Source organism: Diplotaxodon limnothrissa, linkage group LG17, assembly GCF_057381915.1.
Source record: "Diplotaxodon limnothrissa isolate DT_005_m linkage group LG17, D_limnothrissa_male_GT1.1, whole genome shotgun sequence".
Classification (NCBI taxonomy): domain Eukaryota; kingdom Metazoa; phylum Chordata; class Actinopteri; order Cichliformes; family Cichlidae; genus Diplotaxodon; species Diplotaxodon limnothrissa.
Genome location: NC_140612.1, coordinates 21,771,851 through 21,796,772, shown reverse-complemented (window position 1 = coordinate 21,796,772; position 24,922 = coordinate 21,771,851). Strand labels below are relative to the sequence as shown.

Genomic DNA, 24,922 nt, shown 5'->3' with positions numbered 1-24,922 from the left:
GCTAAAATCAGATTTACAGCCCATATAGTGTCCTAGAAACTATACTAGCTCACATGGAGCAAAAGAGAGGGGTGTGTGCACTGATCTGCTCTGCAGTCTATCACAGGGTGAACACAGACAATTATTCAAATTCAAATTCAAATTTTACTCATAATATACTGAAATATGAATATGGCGGATGTTAATTACTAATTTGGAAACGCTGAGGCAGACGTGCCACGAACTGCAGTTCCTCTAATGGCCACTCGAGGCAACCTCCCCACAGACTCCCACGTTAAAATTTCTAGCTTTACAACAGAAACATACATATTTACAACATGCTGCAAAAACTTGTTCTTCTGTTAAAACTTTTATGACAACTTGCCTGATGATGCTTTGATGAACGTGCTTATTGAGACTGACATATGTCCGCCATGCAATAATAGTTAAAAATTAGAAGCTAAGACATGGCGGTCGTTTCCATCTTTTATCTACAGCAGGGGTCTCGAGGGCCGGTGTCCTGCAGTTTTTAGATGTGTCCGTGATCCAACACAAATGATTCAAATGGCTAAATGACCTCCTCAACATGTCTTGAAGTTCTCCAGAGGCCTGGTGATGAACTAATCACTTGATTCAGGTGTGCTGACCCAGGGTGAGATCTAAAAGCTCAGACTCACCTCTTCCGTTTTCCTTGCCCTTTCAGCTCAGATTGCACTACATATAAACAGAGCAATTTATACCAAAACAACCATGTTTGTTTTGGTATAAAACATGGAAAAATTAGCATTCCTCTGGGATTCACGGAGTCCTCTACCACCAGGACGTGCGTTCTTTACTGACCAGTTTTTTTACTGGGTTTATAAAGACTAGAAGCGTAAATGAAAACTTCTGACTGTGGGCAGAAGCTGGAACTGATTTGAGCCCAGGCCGTCTTTTCTGGATTACACCATTTTTATTTCATCTGTTCAGCCCTTAAAGAACGCAAACCTGCCTGTTACATGTGTTGTTCTCCGCTGATCACTCTGTGGGGGAGCGAGAGAGCGAGAAAAAAAAGACACATGTCCAAATGAGCCAGAAATGAGTTTCCAACGCTCCCACGAACACTTCTTTGTTGTCTGATAAACGACTAATACTGGAGGTTAATAGGAATTCACCAAACAACTCGTTCTGGAGGTTAATGGGAATTTGCCAAAATGACTAAGCCTCAAGGTTAATGGGGATTCCAGTTCAGGGCTGCAAACAGCTGAGAGGATAAATTGGCAAATTTGCTACGGAGGAAATTACAGTTCCAAAGGCGCTGAACCGAAGCGTTTTTTAATATCACCTGGGAATGAATTTTAAGAGCAACATAACAACGTAAATAATGAAAACAAAGCTGCTCCATCAGCCGGCTGTTTATAAGTAACGACAGATTTTAAACTGCAGCTACAACCGTTAGGATATTGGCTGTTTATAAAAGCAGAGGGGATGCACATTTGTTCTGCCATCTTTGCTTTTTATTAGAGCATTTAAAGCACTTTAAACTTAATTTGATTTAAATCATTTTCTGAAAGCTACTTAGTGAAGATGGGAAATTACACCAATAAACACACAAAGCAGCTTTACTGGATGGCTGACGCACACTCATCTGCACTTGGAAGTGCCAAATGCTTCCTCCTGCTCTCAGTTTAACTCATCAGATGTGAAGAATTCCAGACGAGAAACACAGATAAAATGCCACGGCACACACAAACATATTTGCACACATGCACGCATGAAGCACAGACCACCTCAGGAGGGCTTCTCATCACCGCTCAATCTGTCAGCCTGACAGAGAGACGCATAGTTTGTCTCTGTAATGCCAGTACAGAGACAAACTGGTGTCTAGAGGGAGTCCTACAACAGGTAGACAGATGAGTGATGCATAAAGCACAAACAATCTTATCTAAAACTTTAAACTGATCATTGTTCAAGCTGGAAAATATGAGAGATGGGATAATTCAATCATCTAATGCAAGTTTCAGTCCAACAAAAGGCACTTCTCAATACTCTATTTTGCTAACAAACAGCTGTTTTGCTGTGTTTTTCCTTCGTGTTGTTTGTGTCATAAGCAGTGAGTCAGTGATTTGCAGCTTAAGATTTCAGGTTTAGTGGAACCGAAGGCTAAACAGCACTTCAGTGGACCTGCAGTCTGGACTATATTTAGGACGTCTAGACATCTTTTTACCTGCAAATCACCAAATGAATGCTTTCAACTGAATTATTTCATGTGTTCACACCAAGTGGGAAAAACAGCTCCACATCCTCAATTTAACTTAAAATACAAACTTCGGGTTAAAAACACCTGGACTCGAGTTTCATCAAGCTGCGAGAACAGGGACAAAAATGAGATGCCTCCAAACTGCTTTTTCACTTTTCAGAGGATTGAATGAAACTGATAAGAGTTCAGTTCAGGCCTTGAAAAAGAAAAAAGAAAAAAGAACACAACCTTTACCTGGTTTACTTCATTCATTTTAGATCTTCTCTTTTTACCTTTTCATCCATTAACAACCTCCTCGCTCTTATTGTGAAAGTTCAGTTGCTGCTAACAGCCATCCCCGACGAACACCATGTCATGGCCAGGTCACTGCTGTGCTTTGACCTGGTCATGGAAAGCATTTAGCTGCTTTCCAAAAATACCGTCCCATTCTGTTGTGGACTACAGCTGGAAACAGTAGCTCTTGTTCTCTTCTGTAAAGGAGCAGGCTCACACCACAGGCTGTTGTGTGGAGAGAAAGGAAATTACTGTTCTCTCAATGAAAATGCTTTGCTGATGCCAGGGGTCAGAGAAGAAGTGTCAGGCTTCTTGAAGCTGATCAGAAAGCAACAGTAACTCGAACAACCAGTCATCCCAAGTATGCAGAAGAGCATCTCTGAATGCACAACAGGTTGAACTTTGAAGCAGATGGGTGACAGCAGCAGAAGACCACACCAAGTGCCACTTGTGTCAGCTAAAAACAGGAAACTGAGGCTACAATTCACACAACACAACTACCCAAAATTGGAAAATGGAAAAGTGGATGATAACACACCATGTCACAAAGCTCACATCATCTCAAACAGTTGCCTTTAACATGCAGATGACTTTGCTATACTCCAATGGCCTCCACAGACAAAAATCTCAGTCCAACAGAGCACCTTTGGATTTTGGTGGAACGGGAGATTCACATCACAGAGGCGCAGTCGAAAAATCTGCAGCAGCTGTGTGATGCCGTCATGTCAACATGGATCAAATCTCTGAGGACTGTTTCCAGCACCTTGGTGAAGACTTAGGGCAGCTCTGAACACAGTATTGTGAACGGCCAAATAGATAATGATCATTACCATCTATGATGCACCAACTGGCACATCTTTACCAAATAATCAGTATCAACTCCTTGCTCTGGCTTTTTTGCTTCAGACTGATCACTTGCATACATCACAGAACCTAATCTAGTTTCTGAGAATCATCAGCACTTTTACTGATGCTGGAAATCCAGTAACAAATCTTTCCACGGTCTTCTTTTCTGTGCCCGACTCTCGACGTCTTTCCAACAGGCTACGCGTCAAGTAATTAACATCAATGACTTATCTGTCAGAGGCACACGTGGGCATGAGACACTGACTGTCAGGAAGACAACAGAGAGAGACAGAAAGACAGAGAGAAATAAAGAGAAAACAAGGCTCCATCAGCTCCATCCTTAAACTACTGATAGTGGTTCTGTAGATAAGACTATAGTTAAAACCAGCAAGCTGCGACAAACTATGTCTTTAAAACTGTGTGTGTGTGTGTGTGTGTGTGTGTGTGTGTGTGTGTGTGTGTGTGTGTGTGTGTGTGTGTGTGGTCTCTGAAAGGAATTTCATTTCCAATACACAGTCTGTTGAGGGTCCAATTTCCTGAGCAGTGTAGCGGAGCGCTGTATCTGGAGTGTGTGTGTCTGTGTGTGTCTGTGTGTGTCGCAGCAAGCCAGAGTCCGAACCTCAGCAGCAGCAACCAAGCAAGTGATGAGCATTGCTGGGAAGAGGAGACAGAGAAGCAGAAAAAGTGAGATGCCGAGGGAGGCAGGAGAAGGAAGAGGCAAGAGACAGCGGAGAGTACAGAGATGGGGAGCAGGCTGAGGTGACTAAAGAGCAAAAAATGAGGACAGTGTGTTTAATGGGAGTGACAGACCAGAGCCTCTACACCTACCAATCACTGCGCGCACACACACAGCAGGTGAATCGTGTTTTAGTGAGCTGAATAGCAGCCAGACAGCTTTTCTCCAGCATCAGAAGCTTCTCTTATCTGCACGACAGACGCTCTTTTCTGCCGTCCTCTTAACTACAGCTGCACTCGTGCACACAGCTCGTACTGTCCTTCTGTTGCACAAGAACTAATTATCAAATCAGGCAGCGGCTGCGTCATTTACTGCTGATATGATTAATATAAAAGCTGCGCATGTGGATTAGTCAATACTACGCTTCTCTGCATTAGTTTTATTAAACTCGGGGCTATTTGTTAGTGCTGTGTTGCTTATTATCTGCATTATTAAAAGCACTTTGATTCGCCCATGTGTTTGAAAGCTTGTACACACTTAAACTTGCCCTGAATTACACCAGCAGTTCAAGTGAAGACCCAGAACAAGCTTTCGTCTCCGCTTTTTCCTCGTTTGGTAAATTTGCTCCTTTTTTTAGGTGACAGATGAGAACAAATTAATGCTGACTCATGAAAAGCATCTCTAAAGACTAATCTAAAGATAATGGGCGAGCAGCCACAGGCTTGTTTTTGTAATCCAAAAATCATCATTGAAAAAGAAGAAAAATGAACTCGCTGTGCATTTTTCAACACATTCTTCCCAGTGCTCTACTCTGAAATAAAGTTATTCTGACCTGAAGTTAAAGTTAAGCAACCCTGCTGTCTCAGAGGCACGCACCAGAATGATACACAACATAACAAGCTATAGTACAGTCTAAGGTGCACCTCAGGAAAGTACTCAGAGGTAAATAATAGAGCAGTCTCTTCTCAGCAGAGCACTACATGCTGCATAATTTCATTAGAGTGGTCCTCCAGATCTCTAACACCAAGACCTGCAGTCCAAAACGGTAAAGTTTGAGTTTATACCACCAAAGAATGAGTCTCACTGGAGAGGACAGAAGGGGTGGGACTAAACATAGGATAAAAAGTCTGAAAGTTTGTGTTTCTTTGAATTCTTTGTGGTAACAATGTTTCTTGGCTATAAATCTCATACTGTTGGAAAGTTTATCTCCTCTTAAATGGCACCAAAAATGCCTTTTTGTAGTTGAGCATGTAGGTTGCACTAATATAAAACTTGCCAAATCTTCTCTGCTAATGCCAAACAGCTTCTTCTGTTATTTATTGGACTGGATGATTGAAGTCTGTAGAAACTATTTATTCATTGAACAGACAGGGACTTCGGTAGGATGTGGAAGAACCTGCAGCCTGGCACCTCCTCATGCTGGTCAACACCTTGGTCATACACTGCTGAGGGATGGTCTCATTCTTCGACCAGCATTTGTCACAAGCCAGTCAGTCTGGTTATGTTGTTTACAGAATAAGCCGTTTGCCATAAGCAGCGAAGATTTGGCAAGTTGTTCATGGACGCAACCCACAACTGCATTTCCCCACAACAAAGAAATAATCGACCAAACACAGATTTCTTTACTTTCTGTGCTAAGTTTAGATGTTTAGCAGTGACTGAACATTTTTAGCAGACAATCAACTGCAGATTGCGTAAAACCTGCTAAAATAAGTTGCCAACCACTTGAATTATGGCACTTTAGATGTTAGTTTGTGGCTGGGAATACGCCCCCTTGTAGAAATGCACATGAACAAGCAGATAGGCATTTGCTCCTGTTATACTTTGTTTAACCTTCACTTGGAGTCTGCCTAGTTGGTGCACTGTAGTTTAGTGCCCTGTCTGCTCCTAACAAAAATAATAAAACAAAGAAACAGGCAAACTGGCAGGCGCTCAGATGTCGGCATAGAGTCTTGTGTTCACATTCTGATGAAAAAAATGTACATCGCTCAGATCAAAGCAGACTTTCTCATACTGGCAGAAGTTTAATCTCCAACACTGATGTAACTCTGACCAAAATGGGAGAAAAAGAAATTAAACAGTGAAATTGAAAATCCAGTCTGCTGGTAGACGGGGCACGCTGACAAACGCCATGTACATGGGTTACAGAACTGAAGTAAAACACACCAATCATATCACCATTTGGCTCTGAGACTTGTTGGTATTCGCACAGTGCTTTAGCTCTAATAGTCGTGCTGATACTTGTTTACATCGCTTACATCCAACTGCCGCCTTCTGCACCGTCAACCACTGGACGGACTGAACTCCATGAGGTCTCAGATGATGACCCCCAACCCTGTTTGTCAGAGAAAAGCAAAAACGCACAGTTTTTGATGTGTGGCAGTCAAAATATATTTACCTTTTTCCCCTCTTACTGCCAAGACTTTGGGGAATACATTTGGAAAAAAAAGCAAAAATTTGCATGTTCTGAGAGCAGATGGTTGGGGGCGGAGGTATCACCACCAACCGCTGTGACTCGGGGTTCAAACATGCATACAGCTGCAAGCAGGAGCAATTTTGCCCAAACAGCAACAAGACAAAGGTGAAAAATAGGAAGAAACTAAAACCTATTAGTATTTCTAAATGGGAAAATGACCAATCCACTGTGTCGACCAAATACACAGATACTGATGGATTTACCTTGTAAATGGCTGCAAATATTCCACAGGTGCTACAAACACTCCAAGAAACATCAAAAATCACTCTTAAAAACAGTCCGGTTCCACCCCTCACTCAGCACATCCTGTTTCAAAACAGCAAGATGGCGACAGTGAAAACACTCAGCTCCAGGCTTCAAAAAAGGGACCACCAACATGTGACGTCATTGTGGCCATTTCCATCTTTTACACCATCTATGTAAAAGGCTGAGAAAAAGATGAATGGAGATTATTTGAAACTGTGGATCATACAAAGCTATTAGTTGAAACTAATAATCATAATAGGTCCCTTCCGAGGATTAAAAGCGGGGCAAAGCCTTCATACGTCCCACTGTGGTCCAAATCCTGATGAAGAATCATATGCGGTCTGCAGACACATGGCAGAAATGTAAAGACATGAAAATGACGGGAGAACTGCCAGCGTCGGCCTCAAAAGCCTTTTATCAATCAAGAATCCCACTTTTAAACTCCTCGCTCTAACCTCCTCTGATTCCGCACTCCTGTCTGTTTCACTTTCGTCATGCCTTCGCCCTACCCTGAACATTTCTTTCTCCTGACACAACTCTTTCCTCCATGACTGCTCTGATCTGTTTGCTGCAAAGTTTGGCATTAACAACAGCTGAGTGCACATCAAATATTCGATGGAAATCCATGAAATGCCTGGAGATCTATCAGTGTCTGTGTCTGGAAAGATAAATCAAAGTAGAATCGAGCACATATGGGCTTCTGGAGGCAGATCACAATAGTTTTATCTCTGCAGTTGAAGCACACAGAAAATACATTGTTAGAGAAGTTTAACCACTTTAATCCATTACCAAAAAACATTTTCCAACAAAAAAGTACAAAACACAGAATTTAAAACTGAAACATGCTCAGAAGTAGAGCACAGAAGATTAACACAATTGTGTCATTTCCAGAAAACTCTTAGTATCATCATAAGAATTGTTTTTATTAACACCATTCAAATGCTAACAACTATGCAGCTATGTGCACTTTTAATTGTAATGCTAAAATCAGAATGCTAACTAGCTTGTAATACGAAAAGCTTCTGATATTCCAGATTCAAACTCATCCATCAGAGGAAATGATGCCATTTTGCGATGTCAATGATATAGCGACGTCTTGTGTTGACATTCTCTGGGTTGTGCAACAACACAAGACCAGAAAGAGAGCAGCGTGTCTGCCTCTGATGACGATTTAGTACTTTAAAAAGCTACTTTGAGGAAGTTCACCAAAGAACAAAACTTCTGTCTTGCAAAATATGCAAAGAAAAGTTTTCCCAGCTCAGCTGACCACTTAAAGCAAAAATATAACTGCATCAACTGCACCCGAGTATAGAAACCAGCTCAACTTTGACAAATCAACCACAAATCTAACCAGCCCTGTCAGCACCATTTAGTGCAACATCCCAGATTTTACTGTATGATGGGAATTTGTGCAGCTCCTGAAGAGTTACAGGGTTAAGTTAAGTTTAATAATAATGATTAAAGTAAGCAGTTAATCTCTACTTCTATTGAAAAGTTCCATGAAAATGCCACCTAGACTACTTTTTTTCCTTGGCTAAATGCAAATTTCTTTAAATGTCATGATGCAATGTTGAGGCTATGCCACTCACCCCAGCAAACAACCCTCCCTGGAGGGCGTAGAAAGAAAGCCAAGCACACATCACGATAACGCAATAAAGTTGAAGGGGGAGATCAAACTTTCACACATTTATTCATTTAAGTCTTGGCAAGAAGGCTACTTAAACATATCAAAATGACAATTTCAAACATGAATACCATCGCAAATATGTTTTCATCTGCATCTAAAGCAGTTCTGCTCAAACCCTCACTCATCCTGCTACGTTGCTCCTAATTCTTCAACCGTGATCTAATTTAAACCCAGAGGCGTTTGTTTGGGAGATTTCTGTAGCTGAAATGGATAGAAAACAGACATTTGCCTAAGAGGTGGAGCTTGTTTTGGTAATATGCAGGAAACCTCACACTGATATGAGACAGACTCACCCACGAGCACACCCAGACAGCGGTGTGTACGTCTGTGTCCTTGAGAAATAACCCTGAAGCAAATCTGTGTGTTTATCAGTTGCTGGCATTGATGTCCTCCTGTTTGGCAGCTCCCTATCCCTCACACTCACTCACACACACACACTAATGAAATGCAGCTTTAGTATGCCATGTCTGCCTCCCGTGGAGTCACACACATGCTATTTACCCATCTACATCACTCACACATTTCCATTTCAAACCCCGTAACATTGACACGACCTTGAACTCGAGCCATTCACACCACCCTGAATTGCTTCCCTCTGATTATTTTTATGCCAATCAGCTTTCAAATTCAGCTAAATATTGTTGCCGCATTAATGCGAGATTCCAGCTGCTCCACACTTTGGTTTAACAGGAGGAGCAGATGATGGAGGGGAAAGGACCATATGCATCAATATGCTGTTAGAGTAACTTATCACTCAACCCATTTTTTATGCTATATGTCCTCGGATACAAATTCATTTTCTGAATATGTAATGGAGATATTTTTAAGCTAAAACTCGCCGCTTCCCAGGTTCCACCTCCTCTGAAGTCAGTTTGAGAACACGTATCAGGACAGGACAGCTTTTCCTCAGTGTTAGTAATGTAATAGACCAGATCAGCTATAAAATTGCTTGGAAACACCGAGTCCTGGCATTCATGTAGACCTTACTCCACACACTGCCCACTAAACTTGGTAGCAGCACTCCCCAATGGCAGCGGCCTCCCAAGTCGGACCACAAACCTGTCAAACTCTCTCAGCAGCATCTCGAGGAGCAACAGAGAGCTCAAGGTGTTGACCGTGCCTTCAAAACTCCTACTTCTCTCTTCAAACAGCGATTCTCAGGATGGACCCGCTCCAAACATCCTGATGCCAGAAACCACAGGACGCCATTAAGAGGTCCTTTTGTCCTTGAGCCCACAGGTCACAGCTGTTTTGATGGCATGATCTACAAAATTTTAAGCAATTGGTTTTATTGTTGTGGCTAATCAGATCTGCTAAATACAACTATTAGGCAGGCATCGTGTGTGTTTTTAGGGGTGTAACTGTTCTCCAGATGCACAGATTTGATGGTTCTCTTGGCGAAGGGAACGAGTATGTAATCGTCTGTTTGTTAGAAAACAGACGATTACAGTTTTCAAGATGGCACTGTAAAATGTTGTGTGATGGTAGATGTCAATAACAGTTCGAGTGGATTTAATTTTAGTGAAAAATAAAAAAAATCAGTTCAAGGTTGAGGTCACACCAAACATGAAAAATCTGTAAAAACCTTCTAGACAATTCATAAAAAATTTGTAGCTAATAAACAGCAGAATAATAGACTAGGCCTTGGGGGACCTTGACCTTCATAGTTAACACTCAAGGTCACAGTTCACCTTGAAAATAAAAATTTCAAGAAACCACATTGAGTATTATGTCATATGAAAGGGGGTGGAGAGAGCGGTACAACGCGCTTTATTTTTTTCCTGAGGGTGCTTGTTTGGATTTTGTTACCTTTTCCAAACTTTCACACAGAACCAGCAGCTCAGGGTTTGAGCAATTCACAAGAATTGTGAATTGCTCAAACCCTGCTCACTGAAGTATCTTTTTCCACATTTTTAATCAGTCTTCAGAACATCTTCCAGCACAAGACTGCAACATGAAACCAGTGAAAGTCATTTAAGCGTAAGGTTTAACAAGAAACTGAGAAAATTATGATTTCTCGTGGGAGTAACAGTTAAAACAAACAAACAAACAAAAAAAAAGCCCCAAAAAAACTGGAGAATGAAAAATGAACAGCCGCAGGGACTCAAGGTGGGATTGGACAATTAATCAAAAGGACTTCAGTTTTGAAAACCAGACATTACAAAATAAATAAATAAAAATAAAATACACTAAGGCATATCAGCTCACACCTCCTTGCACCAGTACATGCTCGGTGTACTTTTAAGACCACGTCCTTCTTTCTTTGTCATTTTTCCATTTATCGTTTTCTCCATCACCTTTTCGTCATGCTGGCAGGATGAAAGTTCCAGCAGGCCTCAATGTCATTCAGCTGCCTCCCAATGGAGCCTTTTGCAACTTCGCCGTCGTTCAGAACCAGAAACGAGGCCAAATTAGAAACCTTGGCATCAAGAAAACCTCCAAGAAATGCACAAGGCAGGAAGGGCATGACCAGCCGGTTATCAGCAACTGAACTTTCAGAATAAAAGTACGCGATTGCCCAGCAGTTCATCCACGACAGCTGGTGTTTATCTCTCAGATAGATTTAAGAAATAATTATTGAATGTACTCGTGTGGCCATAAAAACTTTGTGTGGGAAATGCTAAATTTCACATCTCATCTCTATTCTGACAGCAAACAACACGCGTGTGTTCAGCTCATAAGCGCCCAGCGGTTTTTCCACAGTAGTTCAGTCGCTCATTTACATCCCACACAGTCTAAAAATATTCATCTTCCTTTCCAGTTCCACTTATGCAGCTAAAATGTTCATTTAAATACAAAAGAGCTGCATACATTGTTCATCATTTATCATATTTACTTGAAGGAAGCGGCTTAGTTTTCATCGTATTGGATGTAATTCTGTTGAGCTTGTCTTGTGTTTTTAAAGAGGCTCTCTAAGCTCTTGTACACTTTGGATTTACATATGTGATTTATGCTAATAAAGAATATTGAGAACATCTGTGAAAAAAACTAAACAAAACAAACCATTTACCTGCCACCCATGGAGGCAGGTGAAGATTTTTGTTTTAGCTGGTTTACTCTGAGCAGGCTGGGATGGCGCCGGTGTTTTAGTAAGTCTGGCTGTTTCTGCTGTGAATGACCCGTAAACCCGTCATCCAGTGCTGACATGACCGAGACGTCCTCGCATTCCTCCACAATCAGACCTGCAGCCACGAAATGTCAACACTCAGCCGCCCGCTGCCTCTCTCCCTCTGTGTTTATCGCTCTTCCCAACCAAACGCCTCTCTAATTGACACAACATTAGGCTTGCTCAAGAGCAAGATGCATGTAGAATATTTATCAGAGCGGACACAGTCAGCCAACCTGGAACAAAAGTCAACAACCACTCGGATTTTTTTCTGGTAAACTATCACTCAAAATGTCACTCATGGGAGTCTTAATTAAATGCAGTATATATGCTGCCAGATTTTGGGGTTTTGAAATCTTTTGGTGAAATGCTCCTTTCCTTTCTGGTTCTAAGCATGCTTTCTTTATTAGCTGGGTGGAGTAGACCTAGTTCGTCATCCACTATGAAGAGAGGAGGGTGGGCTGCATTAGAGAGGCTGGAGAGATGAGGAAATAGAAGATGACAGGGGGGGAGGAAAAAGTGCTGAGGAGAACGGGTGGGAGGTTAAACGAGGAATGAGAAGAATTTAAAGGGATGATGAAAGGGAATAAAATGAGAGCAAATGGATGAAATAAAAAGAACGACGGAGAATAAACGCAGAGAAAAGTGAGGAGGAGAACCAAGGTGGGGAGCTGACAGAGGGGCGTTTCTGGCAGTGAGCACTTTCCATTACAGGCAAAATAAAGTGATACCATATGACTAATCACCTCATAACTGGAGCAGGACACACACACACACACACACACACACACACAGAGGGGGGTGAAGTACAAGAGGAGGAGGAGAAAAAGAACAGAAAGTTGAGATGGAGCAAGAGTGAAAGAGGGGAAAGGGTGGAGGAGTGGGCTCATTCGCGGCAGACAAACAGACCTGCAGGAAATACCAACTGATGTGAGGAATCACAATAACACACAACAGGAAATAACAACCGAAACAGAGCAATAAAAACAGCTTTTCTGGAGACTGCACGGATAACAAACCAGAGGAGCACGCAGAAATCTGTAATTAGCTTTGGCAAAAATATACTCTGTGCTAATTGTGTTTACTACAGCTGTAAAAGGTCAGCACGTGTGTGTGTGTGCGCACATTTCTGGTTCATCTGCAATCAGCTGAAGACCTGAAACAGTCCACTAATTATAACTAATACGCCAATCAGCAGAGGATTAATCATGAGCTGTTTTCACAACTGAATAATTGAAATAAGGAACTAGTTGCTCCCTCCAGTCCATCACATGTGGTGGAGCCGCTACAAAATTTCTGAACCAAAGCAGCTCTCGAATCAGAAACTGCAAAGTGCCTCAAAGTTATCCAAACCCATCAGCTGGCTGAGAAATCTTTAAAATTATATTGAATTTTAAAAAACAAAAACAAACGAACAAACCAGACAACAAGAGTTTTCTGATACTTAATGGTTATCTATAAGAAAACAAGAGTAATTAAGTGATTTTTCTGTTACCTCAGAGTCCGTGTCAGTAAGAATGTTGATAACTGAATCATTGAGACCTCATACAGGCCTACAGATACAGACGTGTTGAAACCCAACTGGAGACTAATGATCGAAAGGTTATTTAAAAAAATAAAAATAAATAAAACAACAACAACAACAACAACTCTGTGGGTTGTGAGTGGCTGCTACAGGTCAGTGACCCCCCTGTAACACTACTTGTTGAATGCTGTCATTAGCTACAATTGGTTGCGAGGGCATATCGGTGGTGCACTGAAAATCCTCCTCACGATCGCGTCCATCTCCTGCAGACTGCTGCGGACGTCCATGGTTATCATGTATGATCCCAGCTTGTCAGCAAACACTCACCAGCTACTCGCTAAGCCGTTGTGAAACTTGAAAAGGTGCCTTCACAGCACAAGTGGGAGCGTTTGAAGCACTTTTACTTTAAAGGTGAACATTTGTATTACACCTTATCAGGTTTTACTGAACATTCTGGTTATTTTAAGAACCACATTTTATCTCAATGCCACAGTAATGAACGGAGATGCTCTTAGAAAAATGGGAGGGAGCAGAGTAATATCCAGCCATATATGTGGTTGAAGTTTCCCGTCACGTGTTGCCTCAGATCTTTGGATTCCTGCCACTTCCATGTTCCTTGTGTGTTTGTTGGAATTTCAGATACAGATCTGGAGCGGATGTTTGTCCAGGCAGACATGCTCCGTTTCAGATCTTACCCGGTGATACACTACCAAATGAAATGCACGACCAACTATTCAACCCACACATGACATGCGGCTATTTACTGCTTACGACATTCAAATGGAGGTTAATACAAAGGGGCAGCAACACTGTAACAAACAAGAAGCAATTACAGGAAAACAGACACACAAACGCACACAGAGATGGATGAGAGACAAATGTCCTGACCTTCCCACAACCTTCCTGCCTCCTTCCCCACCAACACTAATTACCACTGAGATGCTAAAATGACCTAATGTCCAAAAACACTCCAAAAAAACAGAAATAAAACAAACTGTCCAACTCAATCTGCAGAGCTCTACACATGAAAGCAGATTTATTGGAGAGCTTCACATGCAGACCGAGCCAGTCGTGTTCAGTGTGGTGCATGTGTTCAGTGAAGTAAAATCTAACATGTGGTTTCATTTAGTCGTAACAATGTGACTGACTGCAAATGGGTAGAGCTCCTTTATTTCCACTGCTGTGTGCGAGACAGAGATGTAAACGGACAAAAGAGACAAAATGAAAAATGGAGAAACAACAACAAAAAAGACACACGCACAACAAATGGGGCTTTGTCCTGAGAGCCAGTTCTATTTTAGTCGCACTTTTCAGCTGCTAAAATACTCGGATTTGACCCGTTCTGCTTCTCCTTATTTCCTCTTGTATTTATTCTGTTACGACAATGTATGCTCATATTAAAAAGCTTTAAATAATGAGCTCAGAGTATATGCAAGTAGTCCCTGTGAGTCAAAAGCTAATCCCCCACATATGAAGATTTCCTCTCTACAGCTTTGATCGTCACCAAATTGCCCAGAGTTTGTTGCACGGAGGACCCCAACTTGTCTGCAAACACACTCAAAGTCAAACTTAAAAAGTGGGACTTGACAAATCGAAATCAGAGACCGTCTGCCCTCAAAGCAAAGGTTATGCGCCTAACTGCTACAACCCACCAGCTCTTCAAGCTTACAGTTTGTCAGGGCCAACCAATCACAAAAATTCCTCTTACAAGGGAACAAACTAAAAGCTCTTTTTTCACACAACGATGAGGGACTTTAAGTTTCTTGTTAATAGAATAACAAACACCTAAACAACAAATAAATGACCTTTAGTTGTTATTAATCGTGCACAGCTTTAGTTGCTTTGCTGCTCGTAATAAATGACAGTTGACGTGAAGTTAGATAGTAACATCCAAATTCAGCAGGACATCTATCTACGTAACTACAACTACGTACTAACGCCACATATCTACGGTTGGACGTCTGAGTCTCCCCCTGCTGGCCATTAGAAAGAACGCATGCTTCACTTCTTAAGCTACATCCATGTTGTTCACGGTTTAACAAACATATTGACAAATTGAACATATATTTTAGAATTTTGTTTTGCATTTTTTAAGTATTTTAATATACTTATTTCTGACTTAAACACTTTTAAGAGGCTCTTTTTAAAAAAACCAAAAAAAAAAACCAAAAACACTTTGTGAGATTTAATGCAAATGTTTCCAGGAAGAAGCAAATAAATCCAAGGAGAGAAGGAAAGGAAAGTAAGACTGATGCCAAGAACCGAAAAGAAAAAGAGCAAGGCACGGAGCCAACTCATGCAGGGTCAAAAGCACAGGAAATGAAACACACACACACACACACACACGCACACACACACTTTATGTGACCCTGATGCCTTCAGCATGACTCAGAAACCGAGAACAAGGTTTCTGCAAGTAATCAGGCTCTGAGCTCACCCCCTCCAGAAGCTTGGAAGAAGCTCCAGAAGAACTTCATAATGAGAGTATTAGATGACAGACAAGCCCACATAACAATGTAGGGAAACAGTTGAAGTTAAAGATGATGCTTTACCTTAACACCGATTCCTAACTGAAAACATATTCACATTTCTCTGATCAGATGAAGGCAAAACACAAATTTGTGTAATAAAGTGGTATTAACAGATCTCCTGGCCAACAGGGGGCAGATGTCAGACATTCACTGTAACTTAGCTCTGCTTTGGTCTTCACTGAAATATTTTTAGGACTCAAAAACATAACAACAGTTTTCTTTTGCCTTTTTCATAGCAATGAAACCTCAAACTCCCCCAGCAGGCACCAACATAACGCAGACTATATATATAAAAGATGGATGTAGCTACAGTGAAGTCACCAAATTGTTTTGTAGCCAGAAGTTACCACATTTGGAAATACAACAGGTCCCATTATCTGTCAGTAACCCCATTAAAATGCTTCAAAAGGCACCAAGAGACAGAGGGCCAAAGCATTTTTATAACAGGCTGTAAACACATTTATCCCACCTGTAGTTAGACTTTTAAACAATGGAGCCTACGGGACTGACTCACTTTTGGAGCCAGCCTGAAGCGGATTCAGGCTGAGTCTTGAAGTGGCTTCATTTCTCAATCCTGGTGGTCGTCAGAGGATGATGGGGATGAAGGTGAGAGGGTAGTCTTACTAAGCCATGAGTTGTTGTTTTTTATCCAATAATGTTGGAGAGCTGAATGAACCACCAACGAACTACTAATGGAGTTAACTTGGCATCCAGTGATAGGATGTGAGAAAAATATGACATCAAAGGAAATTGTAGGATTACCTAGTTAGCAGTAATTGTGTTTTCATAAGAAAATACAGGAGAAACTGGATAATTCATAATCATCCTGAACTTGATTCATTCTTATAAAAAAAAAAAAAAAAAAAAAAAAAAAAAGCCCACATAATGTCACAGAGCTCTGTCCACACTGGGAAGAGCTCTCCTTAAATAACCAACACACACAGGCACCGGGATATTGGAAATGGGAGCCTCGGCAGCAGAGAGCATGTCTTAAAATTATACAGCAGTCCCGGTTTTCAGGCCTTTTGGCCTCCGTTTCGGAAATGAATCCGGTGCCTTTGATCAGAAGCTGGTAGCCACTAACAGCTCCAACATCATTGTGAAGTTTGCGGACGACACTACAGTGGTGGGTCTTATCACCAACGGTGATGAGACGGCTTACAGGGAGGAGGTCAGCGCCCTGACCCACTGGTGTCAAGACAACCATCTCACCCTCAACGTCGCAAAGACAAAGGAGTTGATAGTGGACTTCCGGAGGTGCAGAGAAGTACACACCCCCATCACCATCAACGGCGCTGCTGTGGAGAGAGTGAGCAGCTTCCGGTTCCTTGGAGTACACCTGGCTGAGGATCTTACGTGGTCAGTACACACAAACAAAACAGTGAAGAAGGCGCAGCAGCGCCTCTTCTTTCTCAGGAGACTGAAAAGATTCGGCATGAGCCCCCGCATCCTCAGGACCTTCTATCACTGTGCCATTGAGAGCATCCTCACTGGATGCATCACCACCTGGTATGGCAACAGCACCGCCTACAACTGCAAAGCTCTCCAGCGAGTAGTGCGGTGCTCTGAACGGATAATTGGAGGTGAGCTTCCCTCCCTCCAAGACATCTACAGGAAGCGGTGCCTGAGGAAAGCGGGGAGGATCATCAAGGACTCCAGTCACCCCAGCCATAAACTGTTCAGACTGCTTCCATCAGGAAGGAGGTTCTGCAGCATCCGGTCCCGTACCAGCAGACTGAGAGACAGCTTTTTCCATCAGGCCATCAGACTGCTGAACACGTCATAGACACCTCAGCTTCACTACTGGAACTTCAACATTATGCACTCCACACTGTATATAAATGCCACTTGTTTTGCACATATTCAACTCTGTATATTTTATATATTTTATTATTATTATTATTATTATTATTATTATTATTTTTATTATTATTTTATTTTATTTTTTTACTATTTAATTTGTAAAAATGTGTATACACACACACACACACACACACACACACACACACACACACACACACACACACACGTAGGAAAATATTTAGTATACACATCCAGAAATGCATACACTATTATATATTGTACATATATTTATTAGTTTCAGGTTGGCCATTCTTGTATTTTGCTCGTTTGTGTTGTTGTGTTTGCACATCTCTGTTGCTTGTGGGGCTCGCACACAAGAATTTCACTCGCATGTGCTGTGCCAGTGTGCCTGCACATGTGATGTGACAATAAAAAGTGATTTGATTTGATTTGATTTTAGTGGGGAGCATGGCTAATCAGATTTTCAGGTATCCACCACTGCGACAGATGTAAACAGGCTCCTTTCGCTTAAAGCAGAGAGAAGTCTCGCAGCTGCATAATCGTTTTGTATTCACAACACAGGTCATGAACTCGGCAGCAGACTACCTGGCAGAGAAAAGGACAGACAAACAAAATGTGGAAGGTGGGTGTTGGAAGTGTTTGGTCTGAACAAAGTGGGTGATCCACAGTGAAAAGGAGAAAGGTTAAGAAGAGGCCAGAAAGCCAGGAAAACTCAAGAGAGCTGAACAGATGCTCACCCAGCAGGTTAAACGTAGGACCACACAGACACACACAATCACAAAGCCACATCTTACAGCTGCAGCAACTCCGCTAAACTGCGTTAAACCTTTATTCAAGGGTAACGCTGCGTCAGAGCCACTGGAAAGTACTGACAGCCTCTGATTAGTGTGTATGTTTTCTCCCCACTTCCTGCCCTCCTGCAGCTAAATGGGAATCATTCGACAAACATTACTGTAGTCTTCTAGGGGGAAGGAGCTGTTGACCTTTATTTGGCTCAGAAAGTGCCTGTCCTGTTACCCTGTTAACATCGATTTAACCTGGTTAGACTTGAAGAATCAGGCTGTACTTCAGGGCTAGATTTAAAGAAAAAAAAATCAAGTTATAAAGAAATGCAGGAGAAACGCAGCTCAAGGAAAAAGCAGCCAAAAGCCACGCTAGTGAATCTGCGAATGTCAGTATTGCTATGCTAACATGCCGGTTATAATTCACAATCTTAATACGTTCCCCATGTAACACTTCAGAAAAAGACAGAGGGGTCACCTAAGTCAGCAGGGACTCGTCTTCTGCTAACCATAAATGTTGTGTGCAATGTTGTTTATTTCTGCTGAAAACTAAAGCCCTTTAACATGGGAGTGTATGGGGACTGACTTGCTTTTAGAGTCAGCCTCAAGTGGGCACTAGAGGAACTGCGGTTTTTGGTCACCAATCTTACAGTCAGTTTACTAACTTGGTTTTCACTCCATGTAGTTTATGTGACCCCATGGACCTGAGAAGGATGGAAACACGAGAAAACAACCCACAAGTTAACAGCAATAAAAACAAAAAAGCCTATAATTTTTATTTTCCACACTACCGGGCATAATTTTACCTGACAAAGTCCTAACAAAGTCAAGGAAAGGTCTGCCAAATCCAAAGGACAGAAGAAAAATGAACAGTGAAAGTAAAATGAAAAAAAAAAAACAAAAAAAAAACAACAACAATAAAGAACTTGCTGATTCAATTTAAAATGTGCATGCTTCATCTGTAATCAGCAGTGTGTGTGTTCATCATGATTACCATCACTGCATGAACAGTGGCATGGTGATTGCATGATAAGGACAACAAATAGTGCTTCCACTTACTAAGCAGGAGACTCGCAGCTTTTCATACTAATTCATGCAAAAAACACACACAGAAGGCTGGAAGCTAAACACGAAGATAAGATTTACACAGAGAAATGAAGTCAAAGCAAAGCAATCCAGGCGTGTGGGACAGTGCTGGAGTTAGACACTCAGATGTTGAAAAAGACAAAATAGTGGAGGAAAGGACAGCGGTTTGAGGTTTCCTTTGGTGGAGACTAGAGGTCAAACTGCAGCCATGAGAACACACATCCACACATCCTTCAGCTCCAGCCACACTGCATTCAGGAGACAACTGTGTGTGCAACCTCCACCACCTGGCTTTTCACATGTGTTAGAAGAGGTGAAAAAACATAACACTTCAGACCGCATGAGAGCGGGCCGCCTCCCACCTAACCCACAGTCTCATGGCACCATGCAGGCCTGAAGCAGGAGTAAGTGCTTGTGTCTTTCACACCGTGTTTTATGTCTGATTGTCACACACACGCACACGCACACACACACCTCAGCTAACAGCCAGCAGTATCAATGAGATGCCAAAGGAGCCTGCAGACAGGGGGTTTGGGGTGCGATCGCACTGATAGATCAACATGGACGCTGCCACACATTCAGCTGAAAATGCAGCTCCGTCCTCACTTTGACTGTTTCCAAGAGTTTGTGGAATAAAAGCTACAATTGTTAAGTTGTTAATACAACTTATTAGTCTACTCTTCGTGTGCAGCCATTATTACACATAATAAAGTGCTAACAAACTATGAGGACGTTGTGAAGGCGATTAAAGACAGCTGACATCTGTCCATCTATGGGCACTAGGTAAAGGTAAAGTGAGGGTGAATCATTCATCCACACAGGAGATAACAGAGCTGACTACATGCAGTAATAGTACATAAATGCAAATTGAGGTCTGTAGAAGAGCGCCAAGTAGTAAGTAGAATACAGTTTAGGGAAATGTGTCCACTGTGTTTAGCAAAATAGGCAAATGTCCATTATTTTGTAAACAGTAAACGCTCCGTCTTTTATACAACCCCTTTTCTGCTCTTATCGACCACTTGGAGCGCTTTTCTCCAACCACAATCCCACAGCACTTTATTCTACAGTGACTTAAAGTGGATCCATTTGACTTGATTTCAGAGTGTAACAGTGCAGTTAGTTTCCCCACTTTGAAATAATCCTTTTTTATCTCTCACCGGGAATTTTTGCAGCTTCTCACTTCACACTGTGTGAAACACTGTTTTGGCTCCTCGACCCATCCCCTTCAAGCCGGTGGTTGTCAGACTTTCCCTGCCACACGACAGTCATTACCAACAAAAAAAAGCATTCAAAACCAGTTTGCAGTATTTGCATAGACTTGTCTCCATGCAAACTACAGCCGAATGCAGGAATCTGCCGGAGCAACCGGCAATCACAGGGACGTTTTTAGTGCAGCACGTTCTTTGTGTGACCTAACAGCCAGCAACCTCCAGCAAACCCCTCACCAACCAATGAGGTACGGCTGGGTATCAATTTTGGGATTTTTAGAGTACCAACCAAACTACATCTGCACTTAAAAGCAGCGATTCACACTAAAATCAGTCAGCGCCACATTTCAGTATCTGAGCTTTGCCAGTGTTGCTCTTGCTAACAGCTGCAGGCACATACTGACCATTCAAGCTAAACACACTGAAAACTTCAGACTAGGTAGAGCTCTTTTACACTTTGGTATGAAAGTTAATGTAACTCATCCTCAAAGATACCTTTAGGTAACGTCAACTTATCAAATTTTACAACCGCTTACCTATCACACGCACACACTCACTCACTTACTTTCAGGGCCATCTTCCATACTGCTTGACACTCAACTCGACACTCCCTGTGTGGGAGCAACTTTCAGAAGAGGACGCGTGGTTTTAATTACAGCCCACACAGGAAGACCCTCTCACCTCTAAAATACTCAGAGCACCAGAAGTCTGTTGACCTGAATTGCTTCACTTGCATTTATAAGAACAGTTCTCAGACATGTTTGCACATTTGACACAAAATAGGACTGCGCTGTATTCTCAGGCATCAGGTGTTTGTGGGTTTCTCGTTACGAGTCACAGATTTAAACACCGATACAAGGTTTCAGTTAGATAGTGAGATAGACTAAAGTAAAACATGGTAAAGTCCCACAGCCAGAGAGCACATATCTTACACCATCACCCTCAACTAAAAAACAAATCCCCCGTGGAGTGATGAAAACTAAAAGTGCAACATATACCAACAGGATTAGTGATTAAAACACATCTTATGAGGAAAAGCTCCTATAAAGAGCTTTATTCATCAACCATTTTTAACTGATTTTATTCTTTTTCGTGGATGAATTTGTTGTTTGGATTATGAAATGGTCCCAGCGCAGCATCTTCAGTTTCACAGCAGATGAAGAAAAATACAAAAGCTTCACCTTTGAGAGTATTTGTTTAAATACCTGCCTATACACACGTTTCTGTGCACAGACAGAACAAAGCCACACAGAGAGGCAGTCTTGACCGATTTATGCAAACTCTATTTACTTGGGATTTTGATAAATGGCAATTGCTTTTAACAACTCAGTTGAATAGATTAATCCCTTTTATGCATATAAGGAGGATTTTTTTTTTTACTTTCTACAAGATGTAGGTTGAATCGCTGGCATCATTTGTCCTTTGGTCCAAAAAAAAAAAAAAAAAAAAGTACCTAGGCATTTTTATTAAGCTTGGTGGAGAGGTGGCGTGTGAGTAATGGAAGAAGAATCTTGAGGTCAGTTTATGCTTTACTCCATATCATCTTGCATTTGGTCTAGCCCATTTGAATTCCACCCTTAAACGTCCTTCTGATTGGCTGACATAAGCATAAAACATGCTGACTGCATTTAAGGACATCCGCGCTCAGTGACATCATACAGAGACCAGAGTTCAGAGTGTTGAGACAAGAAAAGGAATTTAAACATTTTGTTTTGCATCACAGAAAATGTTTAAAAGTAGTAACTTATTCTATCAGCAAGCAAAAATCTAAATTTAAAAAATCCTCATAGAAAAGAAACTTCATGTATAGATAAATTACAGCATTTTTACTTTTAGAGAACTCACAAAAACATCAGTGGCGTGGACTGAACTAAAAAACTGGATCCTACATTTTCCAGAGTGCAATGCAACAGCCACGTAATGCTCACTTTATGGTAACCTCATACATCTAGTTTGTACTGCAGGAGTACAGTTACAGCCAGAGACACAGCTTCTCTGAAACAAGTTGAGGGATGCCCACATAAATCGCTGGTAAAGAATAACTCAGACCTAACTTGGTAATAACTCAGCGTACCTGTAACGAACCTGATGTAAACCGGTATAAAGAGAGAGTAAAGAGGACTGTAAAAAGTTTCACAGCTCTGCTTTTATCATCTTAACCCATCTGAACAAACAGAAAGCAGTCAAGGACAACACACACATACCTGCTACTCTTTGTACAACAAACACAACCTTCAGCCTTCAAGCTTCAACCTGGAAGCATGTTACACAAAGGCACTGTAACCCAAAGGCAACACAAATACACGCGCACGTAATCAGCCTCTAAATGCTGTCCCATGTGACCTGACCTGACAGCAGTAACAACCATAAACTACTGACATAAACTACTGCCAGACATTCTTGCAACTAACTCTCATTTATTATTTTTCTAAAAAATAAAAGAAAATATTTAAACATCTTCATTATTTTTCATCTAAATCTAAAATCTAGAAAATGGGGCTTTGGCTCACAGACATTATTCTTACTTTGCTGTTTGGAACATTGGTCAACTTTAATGTCTTTTTTCTTCTGCTGCTCCCTTCAGGGGTCGGCACAGCGGATCATCTGCCTTCATCTCACCCTCCCCTGGCGTCCTCCTCTGTCACACCAACCCTCGCTTCATCTCTCGTACACGGTCCGTTGCTTTGGATGTTGGTCAAGTTTAATTTCAGTGCCCATTATTATAACAACATATGACAGAAAATAAGAAAAAGCAGAGCAGAATCCAATTAATTCATCAAAGACTTGTTTTGGCACCAAATTATCTTTGCTTACCATTTCATCAGGTTCTGGTTATCTGAATCTCAACTGAGGACGAACATGTGGCTCAGTCATCGATAAATTAACTCCTATCATATTTCCTGTATGCCGGATGCTCCTTTTATCTACATTTCTTTTGGAGACAAAACAAAGCAGACGCACTGCAGTGATGCAACATCAACGTAAGCAGCGGTAATTCCCAGCTCATAATGATTTTATACAAAGTATTCCCGTCCTCTGGCTGATGCCCGCGGCATGTAGGTTTTTGTTAAATTTGGTAGCTGATTGCATTAGATGCAGGGACTTTGCTGTGGCTTAGAGATCTGATTCTCTTTTAAATGGGAAGCATGGTCTAAAGATTTTTTCTAAATAGACACCGGTCTTGTTTTGATACGGATAACCTTGGAGATTAGTTTTTAGCACGTTTCAGGCCTTATAAGACCTTCTCAGTGGATTTGTACAATAAACCCAGTAACTCCACGTAGTTCAGACATCAATACGCTATCAAAATCAGTTGCTCAACATGGGTGCTGCATTAAAACGGAACATGCCCATGCTGGTTTCCATTAAAGCGCCTTAATTTGAGTTTTAATGGTGTTAATGTCTCCAAATGATTTGTGAATGAGGAGGAAATGGGGCAGAGGTGAGCAGCGAGTGAGAGACAAGGAAAGGGCAAGAAGAGGAGGAGACAGCGCTGCTGCTTCATAATCGGATCAAGCAGAGGCCGTGAATGGAAACAGCGTTGGATGACCGTCACAGTCTCAATGCAGAAGCAAAAGCAGGAGCAACACACCAGCAACATTACGGCTCCGTCGGTGTTTACACAGGATGCGTTCAGCCTGGTGCTGAGCTGCGAGGAGGCGGCGCTCACAGAGGAGAAACAGGATGAAGCGACAACTTTTTAGCCTACTGTAAAGAAGACCTTCTCAATAGGTGTAAATAAAGTGGTCGGCGATCATCACAACATCTGAAGGCAGCAAAGGCAGTCTTGGCAGCAGCTGAACCTCCTCCAGGCGATTCATAATGTCAGGTAAAGGCCCAGAAACCCAATATAAACTAAATGACAAAGCAACCCTATAGGAACAGACTAAACTGAATAATAGTTATAGATTTATAACAGATGTGTAAATGCAGACACACAACGGTCAGAAGGAAGCTTTTAGCTCCATGGAGGAAAAATTCAAGAACTACAGCAAATGAAGCAATCGGACGTCAGATGCTGTGCAAGCTCTAAAGATTTACTGGTACATTTGACTCCAAAGTCCAGTTTGCCTAATCTAAGTGATCACTGTGCAGCGTGCACAGTTCAACAGCTGTCTCTCTGTAAGTCACTATGCAAAGCCAAAAAAAAAAAAAAAAAAAACCAGAAAAGGAAAAAAGTCACCATTTTCAGTATCACCCAAGTACCTTACAGGCTGCCTGGCAATCAGGGCCCAGCCAACTACTGGATGACCCCGTCTCCCTCCAAAATAATAAAAATAATTGTGTTAAATAAACAAGATTCAAATTTTTTACCAAGACCAAAATAAATGTGATTTCTGCCTCAGTCAAGCGGCCCAAGAATAAGCTTTATGAAAGCAGATTTTATGGTGGAGCTGCTGTAATGGACTGCATTAGACTGCGCAGGTGCTCCCAATAA

General features: G+C 41.7%; 1 protein-coding gene across 2 annotated transcripts in view; it reads right to left on the bottom strand.

Annotated features, from left to right (window-relative positions):
• Positions 1-24,922, bottom strand: part of LOC146614987 (plexin-B2-like) — a 230,481-nt gene that overhangs the window by 191,470 nt on the left and 14,089 nt on the right. Inside the window, exon 1 of one of the 2 annotated variants that reach the window (XM_085376814.1) lies at positions 22,689-24,628. The exons of the other annotated variant lie outside the window; for it this stretch is intronic. The gene's annotated coding sequence lies outside the window, so the exon portion shown is untranslated. Of the gene's footprint in view, positions 1-22,688; positions 24,629-24,922 lie in introns of those variants that run through there. 2 annotated transcript variants of the gene reach the window in all.